Below are 12,266 nucleotides of genomic sequence, written 5' to 3'. Positions count from 1 at the left end.
ATGGTTTCAAGTACGGACGAAACTGTCGACAGGATAAAGGTGCTTAAAATTGACTCTAGATAGCGAAGGCAAGACAACAAATATACCCAGATTCATAAAATATGTAACAAAGATAAAGGATTTCAGTTAATAATTTGTGCCGATTTTTGTTCATAGAACGAGCTGTGTCTGTTAAGTTATTCGAAAAAAAATACCTATATGGTCTAAATGCTCAAATGGTTCGGCTTGTTAATAACCAAACGAATATATACTCATATGGTTCTACCATACGTGTATGGTATGGTCGGACCATTTGCGTACGGTCCAAATTCTCATATGGTCCGGAACAGATACAAGTTTCTTGTCTTAGGGAGGGATAAATCGTACTTTGTAAAAAAAACTCTGATTCAAACAAAATATTCTCTGAAACTGACATTATCAAGGTGCTTGACACGTGATGGACAACATATTTGTTACGTTTTGAGGACGTGTTTTTCAACAATGACGACATTCCCAAGAGAACCATTTGTGCTGCTCTTCTTGACGACTTATTCCTTTATTCATATGAGGCTAACTTCATTCAGGAACTTCTTAGGAAGAAAGAAAAGAAGTTAGCAGTAACCTTTAACTTCACTTTCCGCTATATAGATGATCTTCTCTCACTAAATTATTCAAAGTTTGATGACTATGTTGAAAGCATCTATCCCATTGAACATGAGATAAAGGATATGACGGATACAGTTAAGCCCGTATCATATTTTGACTTACATCTATAAATTGACAATGAGGGTCGTTTTTTGTTTTTAAGTCATGGTGTTGTCAGTTTATTTTCGACTTGTGAATTTAATGTCCCTTCGATGTCTTTCGCCTCTCTTTCTCATCAACTTCCTGTTTAGCCAGAACTTATATATTCGTGCACATAATGCCCATGTATGAAATCGTCGACTCATTTTTCTTAGAAACTACGAATCATAGATCATTATGTTTATATAATAATTACTATAGGTATTTTCCAAAGAAAATGGTAGGTTAAACCTGGTTTTATAACTAGATAAACCCCCAACTTGTTAACAGTTGTCTATAGTTCCGTAATATTGACAACACTTGGTGAGCAATCAAAACATACATAATAGGTTAATGTGACAATCAATGGACCCAGTAGCCACATCTGTGTAAACATTCAACCAAACATACATAATAAGTTAATGTGACAATCAATTGACCCAGCAGCCACATCTGTGTAAACATTCAACCAAACATACATAATAAGTTAATGTGACAATCAATGGACCCAGCAGCCACATCTGTGTAAACATTCAACCAAACATACATAATAAGTTAATGTGACAATCAATGGACCCAGCAGCCACATCTGTGTAAACATTCAACCAAACATACATAATAAGTTAATGTGACAATCAATGGACCCAGCAGCCACATCTGTGTAAACATTCAACCAAACATACATAATAAGTTAATGTGACAATCAATGGACCCAGCAGCCACATCTGTGTAAACATTCAACCAAACATACATAATAAGTTAATGTGACAATCAATGGACCCAGCAGCCACATCTGTGTAAACATTCAACCAAACATACATAATAGGTTAATGTGACAATCAATGGACCCAGCAGCCACATCTGTGTAAACATTCAACCAAACATACATAATAAGTTCATGTGACAATCAATGGACCCAGCAGCCACATCTGTGTAAACATTCAACCAAACATACATAATAGGTTAATGTGACAATCAATGGACCCAGCAGCCACATCTGTGTAAACATTCAACCAAACATACATAATAAGTTAATGTGACAATCAATGGACCCAGTAGCCACATCTGTGTAAAAATTCAACCAAACATACAAATAAAGCTAACAACGACGCCAACAAAACTATTTTTGATAATCAATTTGACAAAGTCGCCATTGAAAAAGGTTTTTGTAGTTGATAGTACCGTATATTATATACACTTTCAAGACAAAAGCACAAATTACTAGTAAATAAAAGAAAAACTCAAGGGTAAACAAAATCGAAACATCACTGTGAAAACCTCTTGCGTCCGAATCGCACTCAGGACCCACCTGCATCAGGAATGCCCGAACACAAATAAACCAAACATTTTGAGTTTAGAACTGGAACGCTTCCCCCGTCAGCAAAATTAATGAATCAGTCAGTCACAAACCCATGTGCATAGTTGTAGTACACTGCAATAATAGTTTCTTAGTGATAATATCTATTCAAATGAACTAGGTGATACTTGTCAAATTTAAAAAAAAATCTTGCCAAAACAAACATATAAACAAATTCAAATATATTTGGAAAAAATAACAAATAGTCTATAAATGCTAAATTGTATATTTGATACGAGTTACATTTTCTGGGAGAATATTTATATATGTCTTTTTTACCGTATCTCTAAGACTTTTGATCATTTGTACTCTTTATCATTTGCATACGTCTTAACAGCGAAAGAATAATGGAATTAAGTTTCTAATGATTAAATTAACCATATCAGCTGATGTTCGGTGTAGTCAGTCGGATATGTCATGTGTCATGTTGTGATACTAGCAATTCAGGAAATTTTACCTTCTCTAAAATACAACTCCTGAACATGGTATGTCCTACAATACTGATAGTTAAGCTAACTCTCATTTAATTTCATCTGTGTTGTGTTTACATGAATCTCACAAACTTGCAAAATGTTAAAATGGCAGTATCGTTTTCACATTTGGATGCAAGTTGTAGACTCATTTGTGCCATACGATTTTAATCTAAGTTTTTTTCGAATTATATCATCATGTTTTTCTATTGAAAGGATTCCGTTTCACAAATGATACTTTATTCATTTCGATTGACTCCTCCGTACTCAATATTTTGTTTTTACTGAGACTTTGTTTTTCATTTCTGCCAGACAATAATTTATTGAAAATTGCAAATGAAGAATAATTGTCCTGTTAAGAAACTGGTTTATACCGTTATCAATCGGATCTGTTTTCAATCATGCTGAAACAATTCAATCCAAATGTTTCTATTTTTTTTACAAAAAGAAGGCAATTATACGAAAGAGGACAATGACTTTTAAGGCTTTGAAGAAGTGTCGTTTCTTTACATTGCAATTACAACTGTGGACATATTTCTTGCGTTAAGAATTGCATCTCTCAAGTTTGACATTTTAATTTCAGAAATGCTGTTATCAATGTATTTGTGTTCTTATTATCATGAAAGATTCTAAAATCATTATACGAAGTAGAAAATAATACAACAAACACTATTATGCTTCACTAAACACTTATATAACATGCATTGATTGTATACAACAAGTCTATAACTAATTAGTGCTATTGACTTTCATCTCCAAACACTCAGTCATCCTTTAATGTCAGTACAAACAGGAACAAATAATGTACTGTTTAATGAAATGCAAATACATAATGCATAATAGCTTACGTGCTAAAATGTTCCCAAAGAAATAACTATTGCTAAGCATTTTCTCTCTCTTTTACACAGACACATTAGTGATGCTGGCTATTTACCTGTATTTATAACCTATAGAATTGTATAAGTAAACAATCCCTAATGTCCGCGTACATCAACTTTTTAATTTTTAGTTTTTGAACTTGATAGATTTTCATTTCTAGTCAGTTCTTGCTCTCTGTAAAAATAGGGAAAAATGCAGAAACAGTAAGGCTCTCCTTTAAACATACAATATAAAAATTGTTGGAACGAGCGATGGCGATTTTAACGAAGTTAACGCAAAATCAGGAAAGTTCATACATGAAAGGCGACATGTGGTAAAAAAGTAAAGAGAAGATAAAATTCCTTAGTGCTCTGTATATAAAACGTGCGAACGGCAATGTTCTGACAATTTTACTCCTTGCAATTGGGTTTTCAATGATTATCGTTCTTTTTTACTTTTTAGGTAACTATGTTAAGACAGAGGCAGAAGATACCAAGACTCACAAGTTGACGAGAAACTGACAACGCATTGACAATAAAATAAAAACACAAAACAACAAACAACAAACAACAAACAACAAACAAACAAAAATACAAAACACTTTAGCTATCAGACGCTTTACTTTTAACCTGATTGGATATTCCATACCGATATCTCTGCTCAAAGAACGAGTTTGCTTTTGGAAATTCTCACTTCTTCTTGGCTCTACTTTTGAGCATGTTTTAGTCTTAACTATTGACTTTACAGACAGAATTTATCATTTTACTTCTTCCATGCAACACTGACGCATTAACTGCTCGATTGATGGCACCCAGTGGACTGAATAATCTATAAGCGGTACAGGTCTAGTGGTAGTCAATAAGGTATGACACACATTTTAGTAGGGCTAGACGCTTGTTTCTGGAATTAAGTTCTTTATATACGCTCAAGACCAAAAACTAGGAATGATTTTAGTGGTAATCTCAAGAATTTACAAATGTATATTGGTCTATGGTATTTGTGTCATAGTTCTTTTGGTGTAGTGCTTGGTGACTTTATTAATTTTTTGCATCTGTGTGTTATCCCCTTTTTATACTCTTTGGTAATGTTCATGTTCAGTCGGTCTTTCCTCTAATTTGATTCATCGAAATATACTTTTTGGTAATGTTCATGTTCAACCAATCTTTCGTCTAGTTTATTCATAGAAATATATTCTTTGGTAATGTTCATGTTCAGTCAGTCTTTCCTCTAGTTTGATTCATAGAAATATACTTTTTGGTAATATTCATGTTCATTCAGTCTTTCCTCTGGTTTTATTCATAAGAAATATACTTTTTCTTAAGTCTTATAAATGTGGCTTTTATTGATTTTGTGATTGACACGTTTCAACACTAACGCAAATTCAGAGAGCAGGAATTAATTCCGCTTATTTCCAATTATTCCCCTTGTTGTTGATTGTTAATTTCCCGCTTCGACAGGTGAATAATAACGTATTTGGTATTTCAAACGACTAACAGGGCACAGTCTAAAGACATTATGTAATAAAGATCAACTCCAATTACCAAAGCAATATATTTCCATATAATGACACCCCAATGAATCAGTACAGATAAAACAAATCGATATATCTGGCTTTTCTCAAGTAATGCGAAGATAAGGTGACATGATCTGAAAGATTATTCAAAATATATACACTTACAAATTGTACTCTTTACATGCATTCATTTACAATACAATAGACATAACAAATGCAAATTCTGTATATTTGAGTAATTATTTTAATGTTTACTTTTTGGCATCGATGGCGTTCACAAAATTAAAGAAATTATTACCTTAATTAGTAACAATACTACCTTATCATATTGTTAATAAAATCAGTATTTTAAGTGTTTCAAAAGATTTAAGGATTAACAATACTTCAGTAAGTTTTTATAAAACATTATATAAATCCAGGACAAAACCCAGGCCAATCTCCTGCACAGCTCCCGGGATGATACATGTATGAAAGTTTTTGTTCATGTTTACTCATTGCTTACAGAAATCAAAATCCAGTACAACCCCGGAGCCGAAGTCGAGTTATGTCAGCGTATGGAAAGATGGTTGAATTTCTATATCTCATGGTATAGGCGTAGGTAAAACGACTTTATAAGGTCATGTTTTTCTCTGACTTTAATGACGTCTTTACACTAAATCCATTGGATTTTGGATGTGTACTGATTGATATTTTAGTCTTAGATGCATGATTATTTGTATTAATTATTATTGGCTTTGAACTAGCTGTCAAGATTTGTACTTAGTGTCTCTTTTGTTGTGGGGATGTATAAGTTCCCCGTCCACTCTGTGTTTTTGTTAGATGTATTTCTATTTGTATCCATCTAATGAGTTAAGCCTTTTTCAACTGAATTTTATAGTCTGTTCTTATGTTGTACTGTTACACCACTATCAAAGGTTAGGGGGAAGGTTGGCGCCTTCAAACTAGTTCAACCCCACCACATTCTGTATGTGCCTGTCCCAAGTCAGGAGCCTGTAATTCAGTGGTTGTCGTTTGTTGCTGTGTAACGTATTTTCTTTTCGTTCATTATTTTGTACATAAATTAGGCCGTTAGTTTTCTCGTTTGAATTGTTTTACATTTGTCATTTCGGGGCTTATATAGCTGACTATGCGGTATGATCTTTTCTCATTGTTGAAGGCCGTACGGTGACATATAGTTGTAAAATTCTGTGTCATTTGGTCTCTTGTGGAGAGTTCTCTCATTGGCAATCATACCACATCTTTTAATTTTAACCTATCAATTAAGGCCATACGATACAGTTTTGGTCCCACGGGGAATTTTTGATAAAAGTTTGCATACAAGCTAATTTTTATCTAGTCAATTCAAATGTGTAATAAAAAATATACCTTCATGTTCTAATTTAAAAGACAAATAGGGTCGAAAATTTAGACATTTACTGGACATTTCAGTTTCTTGGAAATTTCTATGCTTTGGAAAGACATACTTAACTTTTTTGTTTCAAAAGATAAACGCACGCGAATTTTTTTAAATTCATCTGAAATATCTTCTCGACATCAGTGTTTTGGATTTGTGTAACAATTGTTTGGAAATAATTCATTTTTGTCACATTTTTATGATTTTAGTCAAAAACGGCATTTTTGGTTGTATATTTATCTAATTTAAAAAAATTTCATCGGTGATTTGTTCATCAAAATTTGCACAAATAATCTTCAAACATAATCAAGCTGAATGTCATTTTTAAAAGAGGGTTCATGAACTCGTTTTCAAGTTAAATCAGTCTGAATGATAAAAATGCATCTTTTCTCGATATGTCACAGTTTGACGTTGCGAAAAAGAACATTTTACGTTAGCGACGTCATTATCTCCCTTGTATCTGTATCGTATGCCCTTAAGGATGTTCGCTCCTCTGGGTTTTTGAATTCTTGTCAGATGTTCGGAATCCTCTGGTTTTATCCATGTAGTGCCATAAAAAAATTTGCCCATTAACCCCTACTTTTCTTTCCATAATTTGATTACATATAGTTTAAAATGTCATCTTTGAAAATCTTATAACTTGTTATTTTTTCATCGTTTTTGAAAGAAAAAAGGAGCCAATGATAAATATATGAAAAATCTAGAGAGAATTATTTCCCGCCAGATTTTCAATGGCTTATATCTCGAAAATAAGCACACGGACCTTTCATTTTTTTCTGCTATTTTAGTTTCTTTATTTATATACTATCAATTTAAATCCGCCTTTTAAAAAGCTTGTTATTTTGAAACAGAGTAGCGAACATCCTTAAAATGTTACTATCCGTTCATAGGTAGAGATTAACAGGTATCATCTTATACACATTCGGGTTTCCTACGTTTTTGTATGTGAGAATTCCTGATGAAGGCAAGCACAGAAATGTGCATCGTTGCCATCAAATTTACATACCAATAAAAAGAAATGTGAAGTAGACGTCAATGAGACGCAACATAACAACAAAAACCAAAAACCATTTCGACATCACTACATACACACTGTGTTAAACTCTAGAGTCTAGAAAAATATAAATTTAACAGAAACTATTAAAGATGTATATCAATACCCAAATACCTGAAAGGACAAAAAAGATTAGATATAAAAAGAGTTCATGATATATGAAAGGCAAATCAACAAATGGCGCTTGTTAACTTATTTTTAAGATCTCAGTCCTTATTAACAATCACTGTAATAACAAAAGGTGAATGGATTAAACGAACAACAAAAGTAAGTTTACAAAAGGCACTGAACTCAATCATACCGGTTTGATAGACACCAATGTCACAGATAGAAGCAAAAAAAACAAAAAACAAACCAAAACAATAATATACACTACCGTATCAAAGAATGCTCGCAACTACTGAAAGCAAACTCAAAAGTACTTAACCTGCCAATCATGCCGTCCTATACTCTGCAATCGGTACCTGTATTTTGGAGTAGATTTCATAAAGCAACGTTGTAAACAATGCAAAAAAAACCCACCAGGAATTGGACATTTTTTTTTCAATTTACACTTCATTAAGAAATTGATAGCGAAAATATTTCAATCGGGGCGATGAAAATATCATTTCACAGTTGTATATTTTTCAAATTTATAAAAGAGGGTTTAACGCCACATTCTGTTTATGCCTGTCCAAAGCAAGGAATCTGTAATTCAATGGTTGTTGGCGGTAGCTGTCTGTCAAATCTGTTTCTCCTTTATTATTTGAGAATAAATAAAGCCGTTTGTTTTCTCCTTTGAATTGTTTCACATTTTGTCATGCAGGAGCCTTTATAGCTTACGGTATGGATTTTGTTCATTGTTGAAGGCCATATAGTGCCCTTCAGTTGTTTACATCCCTGTCCTATAGTATCTGGTAGATAGTTGTCTCATTGGCAATCACATCACATCTTGTTATTTATATAACCGTCTGTTGATCTTCTCAGAAATGGAAATTGCAAAATATATAACAAAGATCATGCTTAGGCAAAAGCATTCATTGATAACGAAACCAAAATGGTTTTACAGATTAGTCTCAATGTGCTACATCGCTATATTTCACACAAACATGTATTTATTAATAAAAAAATATCTTGTGAGAATTATACATCCCCTTTGCTGTTTACATGAGTAGTCAACAAGCAGTGATTTTAATCATTTTTTAGTTGTTGTTGTTACAATTAATTCAGATGTACTTTGCTCCGTTAATGTTGTCTTGATTATGTTGGTAAATATACGAATTGTAAGATATATTGTTTTCTATTTGCTTCATTCTCCTCAATACAATTGCTTTTTAGAATTATGCACCAAGTGTTAGTTGTCACGTTTCAGTATTGGTTCGTGGTTGTTTTTATCGTTGGTACTTACACAACAGATGTCGTACAACGTATTTGCCTTTCTAATTGTCGTTTTCTTATTCCACTTACAGGTTTCAGAAAGTTGGCCATTACAATTGCAAAAATGTAGTAGGTTTGTAAATGGAATTAATTGTTTGGTAGCACACTTTATCTACTAGTACACGAATGTCCCTCATTATAATTTTTGATGTAGGTTGTTTTAAGACGCTTTTATAGATTAAACACAAAAACAATAAATGTTTTAAAATGCTTATCGGAATATCAAGCGAGGTAACAAGTGGAAATGAACGGACCAAAAGCTATTTCCTCAAACTGCACTGGCAACAACGTTTTAAAAAAAGATGGTGATTCAGGGTAGATTGAAACTATCTACACGTGTAATTTTCCACACAACTTTTTTAGACCATAATACTATCTAACTGTTTAAGTTGCTCTTAGATTTTGTTCTATTTCACTACCTTGAGTGTATAGTATGAAGTAAGTTTTTACTACTAGGTTGAATTATTAGCTTCGTGCATTTATTGTTTAGAACTATGTAGGTACAAAAAAATGCTCTACTTATTTGGTAGTTAAATATGTTTGCACCTTTTTTTTTAGTTAAACTTTGAAATTACAATCCTGAAAATGAGTACTCTAAACAAATACCATGTAGTTTTATACTAATATGGTACATCACTTTAAAGTACACTATGGTGCTAAGTTAGAGGAGACAGTATTTTATCAAATCGGATGTTAAAATATCAAAAAACAATTAAGAAGATACAAACCAAGGTAAAATACAAAACTCAGGAAATCGCATATTCTCCAAAAGGCACGAGACTCAGTTCATCGGCAAGGTAAGCGTATCATAATATGCGAATCCACACTCAGTCAAATTGCAACAATCAGGAATAGAACATAATCGGTAAATTTACAGATCAAACAACTATTCTGGTATCTAAAGATTGTATACAAAGACACTCAAAGAGAGCATTTGGACAATATTGGTTCGATTTTATATCTTAATTATAGATATAAAACATTCCTTAAATCTTTAACTACATGATTACAAAAATGGAGACGATATGATTTCTATACCCCATAAGAATAACGACACTTTTTGTTATTGAACTTAGTGAACCTATTAAATAAACTCATCATAGATACCAGGATAAAAATTGTGTAAGCCAGACGCGCGTTTCGTGTACAAAAGACCCATCAGTGACGCTCGAATCAAATAATTTAAAAAGGCCAAATAAAATACGAAGTTGAAGAGCATTGAGGGTCCAAAATTCCGAAAGGTTTTGCCAAATACATCTAAGGTAATCTATTCCTTGGGTAGACCATCCTTAGTATTTCGAAAAATTAAGTTTTGAATTATGACCAAATCAAACTGAATGATAAATAGAATAGCTGACTACTGGGCTGGTGCATATTAAAAACCTAAATATAAGATATGTACTCGATTGGAATCACATGTCTGAATTTGGTTTGTCCTCCCAATAAGAGTACGTTGGTGTTGTCTTGTAAATTCTGAATACCTTACACATAAATGCATTTGTATAAGTCCTCCAAAAGGATAAAGAAACCTTAAACAATAGACAAAAGACAATTTTTCAACTAAATAATTGAATGAAATACAGTATTATATGGGAAACAAGTTATTACTTGGATGAGAGAATGAAAAAGGAGAAACTAGAACATTCACACAGTTCATTGATTCTTTATTTCTATATTACCGACATTCAGCTTCTATGAATTACGTTATATCGTTTATATCTCGAAGGGAAATTAACATCCGTCTGTAAATTGTCCGGTTTCTATAATTGATTAACAGCTCCAACATTGGTCAAACATTTCTCATTGGAGATTTCTGTGCTGTCAATTGCTATTGAATTAAACGCATCAGAAGTTTTGAAATAATTAATGGCTACATTACTGGAACAAAATGTCAGTAAGAAAGAAACATGACTTTAAAGATATATTTTTACTAGTCATCTTGAACACAAAAGCATAAATTGATCTTAAACGAATGGAGAAGAGAAATAGACATTTAGCCCTACAAATATAAATTAGTAGAACTTTACACCAAAAATGCACTTTTCCATACAATTAATAATCAGGGGTCAATATTGGTCATTAATCTAGAAGTATGCGATGTCAAAGACACTGAATTAACTGCACTTTCTAGATGAAGAGTAGTTCTTGTACTCAATGACATGCATGAGATGCAGTTTTGTTCCTGTATTGTTATAAATCATATTTTATGGCAAATCTAAGGAAAGATCCGTCTTAATTCCATTTAGTAGAAAAACAAAAATAATACTTGCCGCTATCTTGATGATAATTTTGTTTATTAATAACAAAGAATTCTCTATATATACTGAGGAAATTCATCTAAGGGAACTGACTTTCCAAAAACCTTGTACGCAGGTATAATTAATCTTTTCTGGTTATATTCTGTTTAACACGAAATACTCTATACCAAAATTTACGACAAAAGATACGATTTTTAGTTCCCTACTTTACTTTCCCTTTTATGGTGTGTATATTTCCCAACTCGTTCAATCTGGTAGGTGAACCCCTTTAAAATTTATTACTACAATTCTATCTTATGTTGTGCTCTTGAACCACTGTTACAGGTTAGAGGATGGATTGAACATAGGTAACTATGCAACATACTTTATTCCAATGTACCAAGTCAGGAAACTGATATTTTTTTTGTAATTCAGTGGTTCTCGTTGGATGCCAACTACCATTTTTGATTTTCATTAATTGCTTTTATTTTTTGCATAAATTTATTATTTCTTTGAAATTGTTTCATATTTTGACAGGCCTATCATAGCTTACTATACGCTATAAATTTTGCACATTGTTGAAGGCCGTATCTTGAACTATAGTTGTTTAAACTCCTCTTTCTTTGGTCTCTCGGGGGTAGTTGACTCGTTTGTAATCTAACTACACAAATCTGTATATTTTTTTATATTGAAATATCTTTTGCATTTGTCGGACATAATGTAAACATGAAATATATTAAAAAAAGATTGTAGACTGTGCAATGTAATGTAATGTATTTTATGTTGAATTATACAATTACTAAAATTATTTACGATTTCGCATCAAAATGACGTGGTATCTTTAAACATTTCTTCAATTGATAGAACTAAATCGATTTTTTTTGTATCTGATAAAGGTACAATACAACAATTTGTATATACTTTTAAAAACAGAGACAGACGAACCCGGTAGATTCTATTTGGCACTAGACTTGTAGTTCTTCTACATTGTAATGTGTCGTCGTGACTGTTCTTCAAGTTAAGACAAGACAAGACATAGTTCGCTTTCGTTACCATTCCCACTTCCGGCGTATAGAGTAAATTAGGAATCTATAATCGTTTGGCTTTTTAAATTCTATACCATTGAGATCCTCCTCATTGGTCTCGTGAATGCGTGCTTGCGTGGTTTAATCCATCATTTTCTTCTGAAAATGCCTGTACTTAGTT

The sequence above is a fragment of the Mytilus californianus genome, unplaced genomic scaffold (genome assembly GCF_021869535.1).
Source record: "Mytilus californianus isolate M0D057914Y unplaced genomic scaffold, xbMytCali1.0.p SCAF_6, whole genome shotgun sequence".
NCBI classification, from domain to species: domain Eukaryota; kingdom Metazoa; phylum Mollusca; class Bivalvia; order Mytilida; family Mytilidae; genus Mytilus; species Mytilus californianus.
Note: the sequence above shows the minus strand (reverse complement) of the source record.